General features: G+C 42.1%; 1 protein-coding gene across 7 annotated transcripts in view; it reads left to right on the forward strand.

Annotated features, from left to right (window-relative positions):
- Positions 1-17,966, forward strand: part of LOC126470388 (beta-1,4-glucuronyltransferase 1) — a 323,239-nt gene that overhangs the window by 253,791 nt on the left and 51,482 nt on the right. For 3 of the 7 annotated variants that reach the window (XM_050098226.1, XM_050098227.1, XM_050098228.1), the window contains exon 3: positions 4,630-4,721. The exons of the other annotated variants lie outside the window; for them this stretch is intronic. The gene's annotated coding sequence lies outside the window, so the exon portion shown is untranslated. The remainder of the gene's footprint in view (positions 1-4,629; positions 4,722-17,966) is intronic. 7 annotated transcript variants of the gene reach the window in all.

The raw sequence follows: 17,966 nt of genomic DNA on the forward strand, positions 1-17,966 counted from the left end.
TGTTGATCGTGGAAATTTGGAACAGTTTAAGAAATAGAAAGTATGATCAAAGTCAAGTTTTAGGAAAGACTCTTTTGGTCTGTACGAGAAAACAGCACTCTAGTTAATGACAGCACATAGCTGGCAGATCACTTCAGTCCTTTATGACAACGCTAAGTTGTTTATCAGACTTGACGTGTTTCTGCAGCTGCTTTTCTATTAGGCATATTGAATAAAGACAGGTTAAAAATGGTTCAAATGGCTCTGAGCACTATGGGACTTAACATCTGTGGTCATCAGTCCCCTAGAACTTAGAACTAGTTAAACTAAACCTAACTAACCTAAGGACATCACACACATCCATGCCCGAGGCAGGATTCGAACCTGCGACCGGAGCGGTCACGCGGTTCCAGACTGAAGCGCCTTTAACCGCACGGCCACACCGGCCGGCAAAAGACAGGTTAAAAGATTACTTGAAGGAATGTGTCTTGTGTCGGAACAAGGACATTCCAACGAGTAACGAGTGTTAATAGAAATTGATTTGTCATGCTGCACGTGCATCTAATATATTGGTTCTAACGCATTACAATGTCAGAAAATTAACATTTATCCAATTATCTAGACACCTATGAGTTAGAGAAAATACAACCTCGATTATTGTAGAGAAATTAGTTTGCCAACTCCTGCTGTAGCAGTAGCGTTACGGGGTTTCCGCAGACGAGATAAGAGATAAAATGGCGTCACTTCCGGCGTCCGTATCCTGCGAGTCAGTTCATTAGCGTGCAACACTAAGAACCTATCAATCAGCAAGAGTGCTCGCATATGAAAAGAAAGACTTTGGTTACTGGAGAACTACATTTCTCATTAGTAAACCGTTGAAGTAACTTCAGATATACCGTGTTATTTCAAGGAGCCGTCAGACGCATTTACTCTCGTATTTCGGCTAGTAATTGCAGTTCCGGTCTTGGAAGCGCCCACTTACTCAGCAGGCAGCATGCTAAAGGAATACAACCCTCATATGCCAGCATTGTAACTGATAAAGATTTTAAGAACTGTACCGTTGATTGTCAGAGATCACATGTCCCTTCATAAATATGAGACGAAAAGATAATTTCTGAATCGGCGTACAGCGTGATCAGAAATAGCCGGGCATCCAAATGTAATGCAGAATCGATGACTAGACGTCAGGATAAGCGGACACGCCGGTATAAAAGGGCGCGTGAAGTGTGTTGTTGACAACAGGTAAGCATTAACAAAAGAATGGATCGGTCGGGAATGCTCAGTGAATGAAAATGTGGACCAGCGATTGGAGTCAATCTAGTAACAAATCTGTCAGGGACATGTCTACCTTTCTAGCTGCTCAAGTCGACCGTTCATGATTTGACAGAGGAGTGGAAACGCGAAGGAACATTCACTGCTAATCAAAGACCAGGCCTATCTTTTGCATACACTGAGAGATAGGGACCGTTGAGTATTGTGTAGGGTGGTTGTAAAAAAAGTTACCTGAAATCAGCGGAAGGAATCACTTGTGAACTAAAGCAGTGGCTGTGTGTAAGGGGTATTATGGAATACGATACATTATTTGAGCAGCTTTTCACATGCCAAACATTTCAGTGTTCAGTGCTAAGTGACGCTTCAGGGGGTGTAAAGAGCGAAACCACTGGACAGTGGTTGACTGGAAACGAATTGGTAGAGACAAAACATACTGCACCTTGCGGCAATACGATGGAAGGGTTTGGGTTTGGCGAGTGCCTGGAGGCAGTTACCTTATTAACGCGTAAAGCCAACAGTGAAGTACGGAGGAGGTGGTGGTAGGTTATGCGAGTGTTTTCTGTGGTTGGACTGCGGCCCCTTTGTTGAGCTTAAGAAAATGATATAAGCGGAAGGATATGAACAAACTTTAAAAGAGTGTACAATAAGGATTGTGTACAATGATTGATTGTATCAGCATGCCAATGCACCCAATCATAATGTGTGCGAGGCAGTGGTTTGTGGGCAATAACGTGGCTGAAATGGACTGGACCGCCTAGAGTACTAACCTGAGCCCAAAAAAACACACATGGGATTATTCAGAACATCAGCTTCGCTTCAGACATCAGCGTCAAATATCACTATATTCTGTGGTTTCGGCTCTTTTGGAGGAATGATATACCTCCAGAGACACTGAGACGCTTCATTGAAAGCGTCCCCAGTAGAGTAAACGCCAACTCAAAGGCATAGGATTAACACAGCCCATATTAATGTCTACTAATAGGTGGCTGATACTTTCCATCAGATACTGTGTGCATCATGCACTTAGGGAATTACTCAGCAAGTTTACGTATCAAATATTAACTAGGACAGTACTTCAGTATGAAGTCAGTGGCGGTCCGTAACCACGCTGTCATGTTGCAAATGGCACGTCAGCATATCTGCGTTGTCCAATCCCATTGCGACCAAATGCCAAAAGCCTGCATAACCACCTTCTGTAGCACGAGACATGCAAGAAGTCAGCAAGGTTCGTGAAGGCGCTGACAGGGATGTGGAGCCATCCCTACTCCGTTGCCGTGGCCAGTTGCGGTAGATTTCTCGCTTGAGGTTCCATGAAGCGAAGAGTCCGAGTAAGGTGGTCCCACAGATTTCCGATTAGGTTTAAATCTGAAAAGTTGGGTGGCCAGGGGAGTACGTTACTTATTCTGGTGCTCTTCAAACCAGTCACGTATGCTGTGAGCTGTACGACACGTTGCATGGTCCTGTTAGTAGATCCCATTGCGCCGAGGAAGAACTACATATATGGGTGGACGCGGTCCCCATGGCTAGATGCATACTTGGGTTGATCCAGCATTCCTTCCAAAATGGTCATCTCTCAAGGAATTCCACGAAAACATTCACCAGACGATAACTATCTCTTCTCTGGCCTGGACCTTTCCGACGATTGTTGCAGGGTATTTACTTGGAGACGTTTCACGCACATAAATGTAATGCACTTTAATAGTCAGTAATCTGTGTTATTGTATAACATGGTTGCCGAAAGTAGCACTGGACACAGTCACATTCTAAATAACGGAGAGTATGCGAACAGAAGCGATTTAAAGTAGACTGACTTTCCTACTAAAGCCAGGCGCCAAGCTGAGATTCATTACGAGAATGCTCAGGAAGTACAGTTCCCAAAACCCTTGTTCTACCGATAATTGCATATTGCTCCCGTCAGTCGTAAACCTTGCCACGTAAAACAAACAGGTATTAAAGCAGTTCCAAAGAAGAGCATTCTTACTATCCAACGGTTCGTTTAACAAAAGCGAAAGCGTCACGGAGGTGCTCATCAAATCCAGTTACAGAAATTGTAAGAGGCGTTGGAGATCACTGTGCGGTTTAATGTAAAATTCTGTGACCTTCCTTTCCCCGAAGAGAACCAACGATTGCTTCCTCCTGCGTGTATCCCCCGAAAAGATTTGAGAAATTTGTGGAAAACAGATGCCGACCAATAGTCTTTCTTTCCTCGTGCGACTGGAACAGCAAAGAGGGGGGGGGGGGGGGAACTGCCATTGGTACAAAAAGTTCAATCCGCGACCCACCATAAGATCGTTTGTGGAACGACAGACGTAGATGTAGATGTGCGATGTTCTTTGTCTAGTGTATCACGAACGCACTGCTACACAGCACCTCTGTACACTATTACCTAAGCACATCTTCATCAAAATAGTGATCGGACCCTCAATTCTGAGGGTGAAACACTCTTGCGGATTACGAACCAACACGAACCACCCCACCACCTTTCAGTTTACATAAGTTGTTTGACGGTTAAAATATCTATATTTCCTTTAAAAATATTTTCAATCGGTCAGTAAGTTTCGGCACCATTATATATGCAATTATTGACTACTCCTCTAAATAGGTACTTAAAATGCTAGACAGGTCAGATAGTACTACATGTGCTATTATTATTATTATTATTATTATTATTATTATTATTATTATTATTATTATTAACAACTACTTTTATGGATAGCACTGCATCAAACTACACCCACATTAGATGTCAGTCTCAAACGTCATTCGCCTTTTTTAAATTTAGTTTCACTGTATGTTTATATACATACGAAAACAATTCAAACTGACGCTTGTGTCGTCCCTTTAGCTAGTCTCCACGTTCACCATTTGGCGTACCTTTCTGTTAAGACTGCTGCCCATGAACCGTTAAATCTGTTTATGGGCCGTTGACACTAACTGAAACAAAAGTAACGTTTACACGATTTACGCAGACGACCACACCTTTAATGGATTAGTATAATCGTATTTCATTTGTTTGTATAGCGTCTACTCATACACCACAAAGGAAAAATTTTTCCTTCAAGTTTTGAAACATTAGGACGTTAACCTAGTTTAACTTAATAATGTGTTCAGGATGATAATCTGCTGGAAGAATATCTACAGCCATTCCACTGTTTTGTAGAGAATTCCTTAGCAAATCAGCAATGTTAATTTAAGCTTTAAAATATACACCTTGGCGCTAGTAATTTAAAACCTTGGCCTGAACATCAGACACGATGAGGTGATAGTTCCTGACCAGCACGTCGGTATTACCATCGCTAATGCTTCATCGAATTGAATTTCTTATTTCATTACAATACCTTCGAGCTTTTCTCATATTTCTGTGTTGTTCTCTATTAGGTCTCCTGCCAAATCAGTGGTACTTCACGGTATCGAGAGTCGATCCCAGATGTCCGAGTTCAGTAGTCAAAAACCCTAAAGGCCCAGTCTTGGTAAGGTTGAACGTACATCTCTATTCATTATAGTTGGCGTCTTACGCTATAAAACTTCGTTGAGAGGCTGGTAAATCTGAGAGTTCCTTATCCCTGGACGGAAAATCACAATTTTGTTATTTTATGCTGAAGAGCCTTGCTTAAATGTTGATGTGTAGTAATTTGTAATCCTTATACACGTATTGCCTAACGATAAACAAATTTCACACGATGCAGCTCATGATGAGAACACAAGAAGGTTGCTTTGTTTCGGTGGGGGAGGGGGGGGGGGGAGGGGGGAGGGGACAACGCCTGAAGGTCTCCAGATGGCGCCGCACGTAAAGACAGCATGTCCATGAAAGTTCAGGGTCACAGCCTACCATTGACGTCCTGCAGCTGGTTTCAACGGCTTCACGTCCACTTCCGCTATTCTAGTTTCGTGTACGTGGTAACTTCATGCAGAGTCGACAGATGTTTCTTACGTCGAGAAATGAAAATGAATGTGCGTTTTTGAATAATACTCCACAAAACACCTTAGGCTTTCAACGTGATAACCATACAGAAAAATTGTATGCAAATTGTGGATGTCCATCTAATAACAGGGCGTGTATATTTTTTTCTTTAATGGAAGCTGCATTTTTCTTTGTTAAAGAAAAGGAAGGGGGGGAGGCTGTTGTGCATGGAAGGTTGCCAATTTTGATGTATTTTTGAACTAGAGAGGCTTATTGAACTATCATAGTGCGCCATCGTATAAAACAACTGATTTTTAGACAGCTTACCGGATGTAAATGTACAAAATTACCTGCCCAAAAGATGGACGAGGTACTCCTCAGGTTCAGTATCCAGTTCTTCCTCTCCCACCTTTCGTCCCCTATATAACGTCTCCCACCGTCAGAGGGCCGTCACAGAGGAATCGTGTTTTGTGCGCGTGAATACAGCGTTCATGTAATTGCCGAACTTCTGCTGCAACTTCATTCGACCGGAACTAAAACGCTCTGCCTGAAGTAAACCAGTCGTCTACAGGTCTAAACAAACTAAGTTACGCATAAAATCTCCCTCCCTCCTCCACCCCTTTCTGGAAATAGCCATAGAGGCACCGTGGTTCTCGGAGCTAATATGAGATCTATAGCGCACATGGATGTGATCAACCAAGGAAATGGTTAATAACAGCGTGGTGTAAGAGTACGTACGTGCGCTTCGTCCTTAGAATGATCGTCTACGATTGTGCCGCTGATAACGTCTTTGCAGAGCTGACATTTCCAGGGTCTCACGTCTGGGACCAAAGTGAAAACGCTCTTCGTTACAACTTCGAGTTACGTGGTATTAGTGCACCGTAACTAATCCAAACTTTTAACAGGAGCAGAACCAGAAATTCCAGTTAGGTCAGATTACGACAAAAGCAGACGTAATTTACCACAAAATTTCTCTCAAAAAAGAAAAATAAACATTTAAGCCTTTATAATTAAAATTGATTGGATTTTAAGCTCAGAAACAACTTTCTAGTCAACGCTGTTTCGTTGCGTAAGGAAACTGATAGGAAGACTCAGACCAGTTTCATGCATTCCTTAACCTAAGCCGACCGAAGTGGCCGAGCGGTTCTAGGCGCTACAGTCTGGAACCGCGCGACCGCTACGGTCGCAGGTTCGAATCCTGCCTCGGGCATGGATGTGTGTGATGTCCTTAGGTTAGTTAGGTTGAAGTAGTTCTAAGTTCTAGGGGACTGATGACCTCAAAAGTCAAGTCCCATAGTGCTCAGAGCCATATGGCGGATCCTAATTTATGTTTTCAGTGTATCTTCCAACTCCCTTCAGGTAAGTACTGGTAGAGTTCCTTCAAATATGCTACGAAACTTTATTCGTTCTGTGCTGATGCTCCGGCTTGTGCAACCTCCACGAAATATTACTCTAACCTTTCTATCTTCCTACGTTACTTAATCAAACCTTTGTTACATTTACTTACCATTTCCGACTGAAATGATTGCAGTACCAGAAATGACAGAAGTGGAAATTGTCGCACATGGTACGTTGTGTGAAGCTTCCGTCGGATAGTTAAATGTTAGCGATTTTAATTCCCTAAGTTAGAGGGGTTATTTTGCCGAGGGGCACTTTGTGTAAACCGAATTAGTGTTTATTTTATGCTTGGGGCACGTGCGGTGGCGACGTCAGCACGTCTTACTGACACGGATGTGGAGAGGTCGCCACGGCGGGCGAGATGGAAGCTGACTTATCAGCCCCGCGGCTGCTGGATATCGCCACGTAGGCAAGGATCTCGCGGCCTGAGGGCTTCTGATCGATCGTGGGCTGACAGCAAACTCCACCGATGGCGAAAAATTCCAGCAGTCTCATCTTAGCTCTGTGGTTCATGAGTCACGTTACAGGTGCTATACAATTCGAACATTTAGTGTTACTGCTGACTTCAAAGTAGTAATGTGCGCTGAAAAAGAATACACAATTTCACCGGGACGATTTACTGAAAGTGGAGAGAGTTCTGTGCTTCTTGTGTCCAGGATACAGTTGCTCTTAGTCTTAAAATGAGCATTCATCCTCATCGACCTTAGAGATCATTACAGTTCGACGCAATAGACATAGTACTATAACCGATTCGAAGATGTTTGCAAATAATGTTCCCAGGTCAGAGAAACACAATTTATTCTAAAAAGCGTACACAGTAAATTTTGAGTGTGTTGTCAACCTTAGTGCAGTCAGTGTGTGCGTTCGTAAATTTGTGTAAAACGTTCATTGTGTGGAAATATGAGAAACTACCAACGTATACGTTTATGAACAACTGTTTGCGAACACCTTCAAAACTAAATTCATTTTAGCGTAGAACATGCAGTACGTTTGTATGTCTCTTAGAGAGAACAGCCAAGCTTCCTTAAACCTAGGCTTCACTCCCGCTTCCCCCCCCCCCCCTCTCTCTCTCTCTCTCTCTCTCTCTCTCTCTCTCTCTCTCTCTCTCTCTCTCTCTCTGATTTCGTTACGAATATCCAGTTAATCAGCGCTTGAAAACAAAAAAAAGCACATTTGCAGGATTTTCCTTCAGAGTGCCTATATGAACGTAAATGTTTTTCAACAGTTTAGCAAGGTAGAAAATAAGGGAGCTTCATTATTTCTAGAGTATCTGAGAGCCATCCGCCAGGCACTATGATTGGGGGACAAGAAGTCGTGGGCTTTCCGACCGTGGTCATTGCTATCCATGACGTCAACGTGGTATTTCCGACCATACGTATTTTAGCCGTGGATTTTCCGACGTAAAAGGAAACAGTAATATCTACACATTTTATCCAGACTTACAGCTGACAATGCACTTAGTAAAAATTGTCGAAACGTTTTATTTTTATATTTTTTTCTTTCTACATTAGTTCAGAAAATGATTAAACTTCCTGTATTTTATGAATTTTCTCACTAAATTCTTTGTAAGAAGGGCAGAGATTGTAAGCAACTTCTTACATCCCCGACTCGTTATATTTTCTTACGCCGTTTAACTTACTGTCAAGTTCTGTAAATCTTCATTTTGAGGAGTGAGGTCAATGGAATCTGTTTAAAATCCGTACTCAAATTGGAAAAAACGGAACCCTAAAACAACTTTCTTGGTCCACCCTCCGTCTGTTAAGACCTTTTTTTTTTCTTCTCGGGAACAGATGGAGGTACCAAATTGAAATTTATGTCGAATACTAACTTCTACGATCCCTTGGTGGTGCAAAAAAAATAATTAAGCTTCTAACCCAATGCAGTCAAAAGATAAGGCAATTTGTCACACATTTCGACACTCGCACTCTCATCAGAACCTATAGACGAAAGAAGTGTCTATATTTATCAAGTTAGTACGGAACCTTCGGAACTTGAGTCCTACTCACACTCAGCGGTTTTTTAAAGTATAGCATTCAATGTTTACTCCTTACCTGTAGCTACGTGTTCAGACCGGCCAACGGCCATGCGAAGGACCCGGGTTCGATTCCCGGTACTTAACAGGGATTTTACCTTGGTGGGAGGAGCGGAAGGCGGTGCACTCGTCCTTTTGTTTCCAATTGAAGAGCTGCTTGACCAAGTTGTAGAGCCTCCAGGTCATTAGACAGACAACGGGTGGGAGAGTGGTGTACCGACACTTCATACCACATCCAGTGACACCGTTGGCAGAAAATGACACGGCGGTAGGCCCTTCGACGGAGTTCGTTTACTGCTTCCTCCTTCAGCTTATTTATCGGGTAGTATACGTTCGGATGATTGTGATTTATTGATTTTAGTTTCCTATACCATCCTTAGACACCATTCGTCGTCCTGTACTTGGTTAAAAATATTTCACATTTCAATTGGTATACTAGGGTTTTCTGTTAATTGACTGACCATGCAGTCTGAGAATTTCATGACTCGTCCTCCACTTCGCATTTCCACCATTATTACCAATCACGCTTCAGCAACATTGTTTGGCGGAAGATGTGACACTGCAGCACCCATGCGGCAAAACAGTCTAACATCTTCGCCAGCCCTGTATTCCATCGTTAAGTGAAGTTTTGTATTTTCTTTCACAGACGTTGATTTAGACGAAAATTTCAAAACTGAAAGGAACCTTCTGGGAGCATTGAAATGCCTACAATGAAAGCTGGGGGAGCAAAAAGGCTAGCACTGCCGTTTTCGGTGACAACCCAGGCGCGCGGAAAATAAATCGTGTATTGTGTACAGTTCTGTTCCGAACAAGTCAAATGTCCCGTACATAAGAACAGTTACTTCATTACACGGAATTTCTTCCGTTTCTTCAGCGCCGAATAACAGAACAGACGCAACTTTAGTTTCGAAATAACTATTATCCTTTGTTAATTTCAAAATGTCTTTGCTCAGATGAATCTTAAGACTAGCGCCAGTGATCTGAAAGGTCCCAATACCTTCCCTAACGTGAGCCGCAGCACGTCAGACGAGGGATGACACGAGGAAAGCGTTCTGAGGAGCAATGAGTACTCCACCAGTTACGTAAGTATCACAGAATCACACATTCGGCGAAGTGACACATCGGAAAAAGAAATGTTACATATGGCCATTTTGCCACACATTCCCAGAGTGACGGACAGAATCGGCCGCGTATTGCGCAAACACCACATAAAGACTACTTATTAACAGACAATGAAGATCAGAGGTTGTTTCAGATCGGCAAAGGAGAAAAGGGACCCACTTGCAATGTCCGGAATAAACCCTATACCATGTATGTGAAAAGGTCTATGTTGGAATGACTGGATGATCGATGACCACCAGGACCACCAAACATAGCGGCATTGCAGGATGGAGCAGGTGGTGAAATCAGTCTTGGCGGATCACGCGCTGTGAGAGACGGAGTACATAGTGAAATTCACCGACACGGGAGTTCTTGCTGTAGAGAAGAGCTATTCCATCCACTTGTTCGGGGAAGCTTTATAAAGGCACAAACATGGCAATAGCTTCAAAAATAAAGAAGAAAGCCTCAATGAGAACGTATCCTGGATTCCCGTGGTGCAGAGAACGATCTTCCAAGGTAGTAAGGGGAGAATCGCAGCGGTAATGACCACGGAAAAACCCTTACACGTTGGAGCGCCGGGTACATACAATCTGCGGTCGCGAGCTTGACTCCAGTCCACCACCAGCAATGTAGGTGAAGCTTTGACATGTCAGCCACTTGTGCTGGCGAAACGTCAGAAAATTATCAAACTAACGTCGGCCGAAGAAGCCGTGACAGAAATCAACAGGCACTTCAGCTTCCATTCTTGCTTTACCCAGTACAGTACTGAGAGTTCTCCTAATTTAGCACACTTGCGACGCAATCTAACCTTCACCTTTGAGATACTGAAATTCCTCTTCAAAAATTTCTTCGTAGGCTTTTTCCTCGAGTTCTGCTCCCGTTTCTTAATCAGAACATCTGCTTCAAGTGGCCACAAATGTTGCTTTTCAGCCATGATTCATCCTCTTGAAATTTTTAAACAGCCTTGGCATTTAACATTTTTCGGAATACACCCACAACCAGTTCGTAAACTCACAACATTTTCTGTGCACCCAGTAGCGATGACCATCCTTCAGAAGAAATGACTTCACTTTCGTTGCTGTAATTACTTCCATTACTCATAGTGTATGTAGGTCATCTAGCTGAGGCCCGCTAAAGTATACGGAAACGAAGGCTGTAGGCGATGGCACTGCCTGACAGTGACAACACACCCGTTGCTGCTGACAGACTGGTGAAATTTGTCAGTGGGAGATGCTCAGGTCGGAAAACTAACGGTGCAATACTGTTCGGTCGGAAGTAGCACACTACCTGCGACACCTTCCCAAGGGTCGGAAACATCACGGTCGAAAAGCCCAGTCACCCTGCCGGTAGGCCGGAAAGGCTGACCTTTGGAGAATTACAAATAATGAGCTGGCTAGCATCAGAGTTCCCCTTATGGCGGTAAAATGATACAACATTAAAATGTGCACCGTTGGTAAATGGCCCTCACATCTGTAGTAAGGTGGAGCAGCGCATTTTTAAGAGCAAATACACTGCTCATTTTAGTGCGGTTGGTACAGAGTCGGCAGACTGTAGATTCTCGGTGCGACGTTCTGCGTGGAATCGTCGGTACGGTTGTAGAATGTTAGCATTTTCCGTGATACTTCGCATGTTAGTAACAAATAAGACATAAAACTCCCTGGGAATCGTTGGAATAGATTTGTTCGTAAGTCAGTGCCAGGTATTTTTAATTCCAAGAAGCCCTTTCCGGAAGTCTCTTCAGCCTGAGAATTTTCTTTGGATTCCGACTTGGAGGGGGGGGGGGGGGGAGGAAGAGAGAGAGAGAGAGAGAGAGAGAGAGAGAGAGAGAGAGAGAGAGAGAGAGAGCGCTTCCGATGATTCTAGCTCAGAAAGAACAGTGCTAGCGGTTTTCAGGGATACAACACTCCTCTGACTTGCAAAACGTTCAGTCACTGAAAATTAAGAAAGTCTAATTTTAGCAGGCGCGGGTGTGCCAAAAAACGCGCATAATAGCTACTAGTTCTCCGTTAGAGACGTTACATTCCTCTTGCAGCGATTTGCGTTCGCTGACGACTGTCAGGAGGAGTAGCTCTTTCTGCCATCAATGCATCACCCATTAGTGTACATAATATCCTAATTCTCGAGTTCATTCACCACCGAACGAAAAAGTTTTGCAATGAAGGATAGACAGAGATGTTTTGAGTGACAGTCGTGGGAAGAATCGTGGGAGACGGTTCAGAAGTCATTCGTAGTTTGGAGGGTATGAAGTATAGTTAGGCTTAACACCAGACCAATTTTTTATTTTTTACTGTGTTCTATTCTATTTTTTTATTATACAGGATGAGAATATGGTGCTTCAGGTGGTCTTCCAGGCTACGTACGTGGACAGCGTATTTAAGTAGTGGGTGGAGCCGTCTAATCCTTAAGAGGGTAGTTTCCCCTCTGAAAGGCGCCATTTGAGTGTCTGAAATAAGCAATGAGCTGAGTATAAAAGGGATCGCTGCTCCGTCAGCCAGGCTGCCATCTCTCACGTGGGGTAGTATGAGAGCACAACAAAATCGCAGAAGCGATGGAGGGTGAATAGTTGGGGCAGCATAGGGTACGGTATTACGTTTTGGCTAATGCTTCTGTTAAAGCTGGTGTATCAGGTAGCGTTGCTAGTTCGGCATGGAAAACTAGAGCTAGAAAACGGTATATGTGTGTGTACCATTAAGAAACTTGGTACACAATAATAATGGTTTGAATGTGGGTGGGCAGTTCGGTGATGAGCATGAGGCGTGAGGGACAGCTAACATTACACCATTTGTAGACAAAATAAGTAGCCAGTAATAATTTATATTTACTGTCCATAATTGATGACCTCCTTAATAACTTGGACGAGAGAGAGAGAGAGAGAGAGAGAGAGAGAGAGAGAGAGAGAGAGAGAGAGAGAAAATGGAAAAGCAAAAAACACGCTTGTTACCAACGGACACTAAAACGATGAAATGTTGTATTCCATGCATTGGAAAATCCTCCTATAAAAAAAAAAACCTGCCACCAAATCAAATGCTGTGCCATTAAAATAAGCTATTACACAAGATTCTGGTAAGTATCTCTCTCTTTGAAAGAACACGCTTCACTGTACAGTAAACTCTAAACTTTTAATAATTTACACACAATCATATTTGTCAAGATTTGGTTCATAGTTGAAGGTAAAACTTTCAACATAAATTTTAAGTAGTGTCAACTCTACATGCCGACTTCACCTAGATGATACACAGAGCAAATGGGTCAAAACTGCAAGGTACCTAATGGCATTTTGTTCATGGAAGCTGTGCCGTTAAACAGAAGTCAGATAGTCGTCTAAAAGTGAAATCTTCCGAAACGCCTCGTGATTAGAAAATGCAAATTTCCTTGAATGGTTATGGAGTTATAGCCGTTCAATTGTTGTAACTCGATGAGCCGCGTTCCGAAAGTCTGCATCTAAATTTTTTACACAAGTTGGATGATTTCCTCGACGTTACATCCAGAATCCGAGTCCCACATTCAGTAGTTACTAATTTGCATAAATATGAACATTCTTATATTCACTGCAGAACCTTTATAAAGCCTTCTACTACGTTACCTGTTTTCCAACTAACACAAAATGGTAACAGGTCAACATCTGCTGGTAAAAATAAAAACCCCGTCTTTAATGTATGTTCCATTTCATTCCTTTATTGCCGTCAGCAATAATAAAACGACGTAAAATTACGAGCCAGAACTACTATTTGTAATTAAACACCTATGTGGATGATTACATGCTTCCTTGATATGGAAACCCTTGCGTTACGTGACAAAATCAAACTTCTTTAGTTTGCACTGTTTGTAGTTTTAAGTGCATTATTTAGAACTCAGTTTCTCTAAATACGCACCACAGCTCTAGTGAATGAAGTACAGACGCTGGGTTACTTTCCTACGACGTCGTTTGTTGTCCGGCTGTTCTTATCCCAGAGAGGCTCCTGTAGTTTTCTACATCAGCACTCGCGGTAATTTGACTTACGTTGTTTACCTAATTTCTCATTTATCATAATGCATTTCGTATGTAATAGCCCGTTATAGTAAAAGGGGACGATCAACAGAGGCTGGACTCGAAACAAGGCATCCAGTTGTTGCACTGGTAGTTAAGCATGTCAGGCATCACGCTTTTGTTCCGATCCACTTGTACGTTGAATCCCATAAACGATCATTTCAGTTCCCCCTTATTTTCTAAGTTGAACAAAACTGCGAAATGGTCTTCTCTTCAGCGTTTAGGTCACAGTCTTTTTCACGCCTATTTGTCTTCGAGAAAGGGGATATAAAGTCAGGTGTGTGTTAAGGTTTACTGATCAAATTACTTAAAACATAATGACCCATTTATTTAGTGGAATACAACTTACCTTCGTCTACGGATCTAGAAAGAATTTTAGGTCCATAAATGTGATCCACTGAAGTCTAAAAACCATTAATTCAAATGCCTTCATTTATAGTGATAGGTCATTTACTGAGGATAGTTAACGCAAATGACATTGGCTTCTGACGCTGTATTAAAAAGTACTCTTACAGGAGTCTGACATCGATGTAGGTGTAAGTTTCTATTGAGACTTTGCTGGTGTTTTGAGATCAATCCCAGATGGAAGATTTGAACTGTGTGTGCAATAAATGCAAGCCGTGTCACATTCAGTTAACAGCATTTACAGTTATTCTGCTCATCAGATGTGTGAAGCTTAGTCTTCTTAGGGAATAAGTCTGAGAACTTTTCATGACTGCTTTCGAAATCAATGTTCATATTTCAATGGCTTTATTCCTTCTGTTCAGCCACATACTGTAGTTGTTACTATAGCAGTTTCTGCAGAAATATATTTCTTAAATCTGAGGATAATGTTGTGCAGTTTAGTCGGGGTCCCGCTAAAGATATTAAAAGTCCAGGACAAAAAATACGAATCATTACATTATTGACCATGTTTTAAGTCTGTCATCCTTGTTAGCATCAACATCGCTGCCGGACATGGAAGTATTCTACTCAGCGTCATTTATTACTTCTCTTCAATTTTGAGGCGAGAAGAAGAGTGATACGGGAAAAAGGAATTCAGGTCAGAGAGACACGTGAATATTTCTGTTAGCCTACTTCCGTATAGAATGTTCTTAGGGAGTTATTGTAGTGACACAAAGCTTGTGTACAGTGTGGGAAATTTAAACCGCCGCAGCATGGTGGTATGCGGAGTGGTGACGCGAGACAAAATTAGCTGTGTGGTTCGAAGGCCTACAGGGAGTACGCACCTTAGCACAAAGAGAGCTGCCTTCTCAAACTTGCGCGTCACGTAAGTGCCTGCGGTCGATACGGACTTGGGCTTCTGTGCAGCTGAGGAAGAAAACGCAATTTTGTGCGCCGTTGTTACGCTTGTCCCTTTCAGATCATTTCTGGAAGGAATTAGAATAGCTTCTAATTGCTCCTAAGTTTATTAATGAATATTTGTTCCAAAAATAGTCTGTTTTACGAAAAAATAGGAAGAAGTATCACCGACGGTTACCTCTTGTCTGACGATGAAATTCGTGGATAGTTCTTTTCCATTCCCCCTCTCAGAACCGATACTTGCGCTAACGTATTGATTTTCTGCTCTACTTGCATTCTGTTGTGAAGTATTTTCTCGGACTACACGTAATAACCAAAATGATAGGATGTAACTGCTAGAAAAAAGAGAATCTTCAAAACAGCCTCAAAGACGTCGAATTAGCAAGGGACGTTTCTTACACAGCAACCTGAAACACTGAAGCTTGAAGTCCTAACCAAAGAATGTCATGAAGATGTATCTTAAAAAGTGCGAATTATCAACAGAGGCAGTAGTCTGAGACAAAATGACTCTTAAGTCGAGGTCTGCGTTATCTTATCGTTGCCACAGAGATTTAATGAGAAAGTCGAACACTGTCTACGAAGAACAGTTAGTTTCCTCAGATTTAAGCATAATCTGATCTGGAGATAAAGAGGAATGAGCAATAGAACGAGGTCTATGACAGTCACAAGTAACATTGTCTATACTTCTGTGGGTGGGAAGCATGGCATGTAACGACGAGTCAGAGATGAAATTGGAAAGTTTAATGAATAAGTCCCCATCCACCGTTAGTAAGAATAGGCGTAACTTCATATACGGAAACTACCTAATACCACACAAGTCAGCATTGTAATCGAACAGTGCAGACGGCGCCAGTTTGGACATACCTTCCGTAAACCATAACGCCACCAGCGAGTAGTAAATGCAGTACAAGCAAGATTTGGAAGGAATTTCAGGTCCTTGTAAAAGACGAAACACTGTGGGATAGATATGTAGCTCTCCTGTTTTTCAGTGAACAATAACGTCAAAGTAAACTGCGGACTCCTTCCAGTCTAAATACAAATATTACCTAACTGTCCCAACGACCAAATTTTTGATAAATCTATCAGGAATCAGCACCGCCCACAGTGAAAGAGTGAATCAGTATGCTATTTTAGAAACAACAAGGTACCAGTAAAAGATGGAACAGTTGTGGAAAGTTCAAAATGGATGGTGAAAATTGGTCGAAACACTCCAAGAAATGTTACAGGACATGCTGCGGATTCAAGTTCTAATTATCAGATTCGAGAAACCATTGTGGATATGCCAAACCACAAAGATCATAGTATACAAACTCACTGGGAGTAGACATCACGTGTCACAAAAACGAAACTACGTCATTCTGTAAGAATAAGAAAAAACTACTTTATGCATTCGAAATTGAATACTGATTGCAGAATTAAGTCATTAAAGTCGTAAAACAAAAGTTTAAGGAAAATACTAAGAGAAAATGCAAAATAGCAACTTAGATGAAGAAGAAATAGAAGGAAACCTGTGAAGCTATAGGGAAAAGTTACAATCTCACAAAATTACACATCTAGCTGTATCGATGATTAGTGGAAACTATTGGATATCAGAAATTCATGAGTACCTAAAGAAAACTAGCGCACCTGAGGAAAGCTTTAACTGCGGAACGAAGTCCCAAATTGGGTGAGAAGCCATCGTGGCAAATAGTGGAAGAAGCGATCGGAAAACAAATATGCATAGGAAAATAAGTGCCACGTAAGTACAAAGGAGTCCATCGGTTTGGTGAAACGATATTTGAGGCGATAACATACTGTTTTACAAAAAATTTTGGTTAGTAAATAGTTTGGCTAGCTTTAACTTGGTAGTACTGGTCACTCGTTGCTCATGCCTTCGAAAAGAAGCCACGTCTAAACTTCTATATGCAACGCAGTCTACAGCTATACTGATCCATATTGTTCCTGTATATTTTTGTAATGTTTTGTATTCGTCTTCCATTAGGCTATGTCGCAATTCCTCCTCCTTTTGAAATCAAGCAAAAACATTTCCTTGGTCCAGCAGTTGACACATTCGCTTGGGTGCAGATGCTGCGCGCTTACATTTCGTTTTAATTTGACATAATTGAGCCTTACACTCCAGACTTCCCTGATTAATTTTTACACGATCTTCCCTAACAATTCTTAAAATAAGTTTCTCCATTGCTTGTTGGGCAACCTTCAGTTTCTGAATGAATGATTTCGGATTTAAAATCTCACACAAGTCAAAATTATGTACGAGGATTAAAAACTTCAAAGTTTTGGGAAAATTAAAATTTTCATTTCGAAATCTGTTCAGTTTATGAACAGAAAACTAATTCAGTTCTGTTCTTAGGTTTATTTCTTTTGTTGTCAAAGTCGTCAGCCCTAAAACAAAACAAAACAAAACATATGATCACCTGCTTTCTGTGACCAGTTTCTAGTGTTGAACCTACATTACTTTAGCCATACTTCAAAGCCTACGTGCTCTAATAAGTCCTTCTACTCACTGCTTATTGTACGTATTGTGGTTCCAGAATTAGACTTCCACTCTGCAGCGGAGGTCTGAAAGTTAGGAGACGAGGTGCTGGCAGAAGTAAAGCTGTGAAGACGGGTTGTGAGTCGCTTTTGGGTAGCTTAGTTGGTAGAGCACTTCCCCGCGAAAGGCAAAGGCCCGAGTTCATCTCGGTCCGGCACACAGTTTTATCCTGGCAGAAGCTTCATATTGTTGTTGCCACTCAGTTCCGTTTGCTGCTGCTTCTAGTTCATCCGTGGACCATGTAGCTTGATTCGGTATGCATTCGTTACTTACCCCCCGTTTTCTGTAACCCCTCCTGCAGCGGATTTACGGCTTCACATCAAATCCCACTTCGCACAGTCATGGGCCACTTCTTGGGAGGCTACTCCCCTGTCTAATAAACTTCGTGCAGTTAAGGTGACACCAGGCCCGTGGCGTTCTT

This window comes from Schistocerca serialis, chromosome 3, assembly GCF_023864345.2.
Source record: "Schistocerca serialis cubense isolate TAMUIC-IGC-003099 chromosome 3, iqSchSeri2.2, whole genome shotgun sequence".
In the NCBI taxonomy this organism is placed as follows: Eukaryota; Metazoa; Arthropoda; class Insecta; order Orthoptera; family Acrididae; genus Schistocerca; species Schistocerca serialis.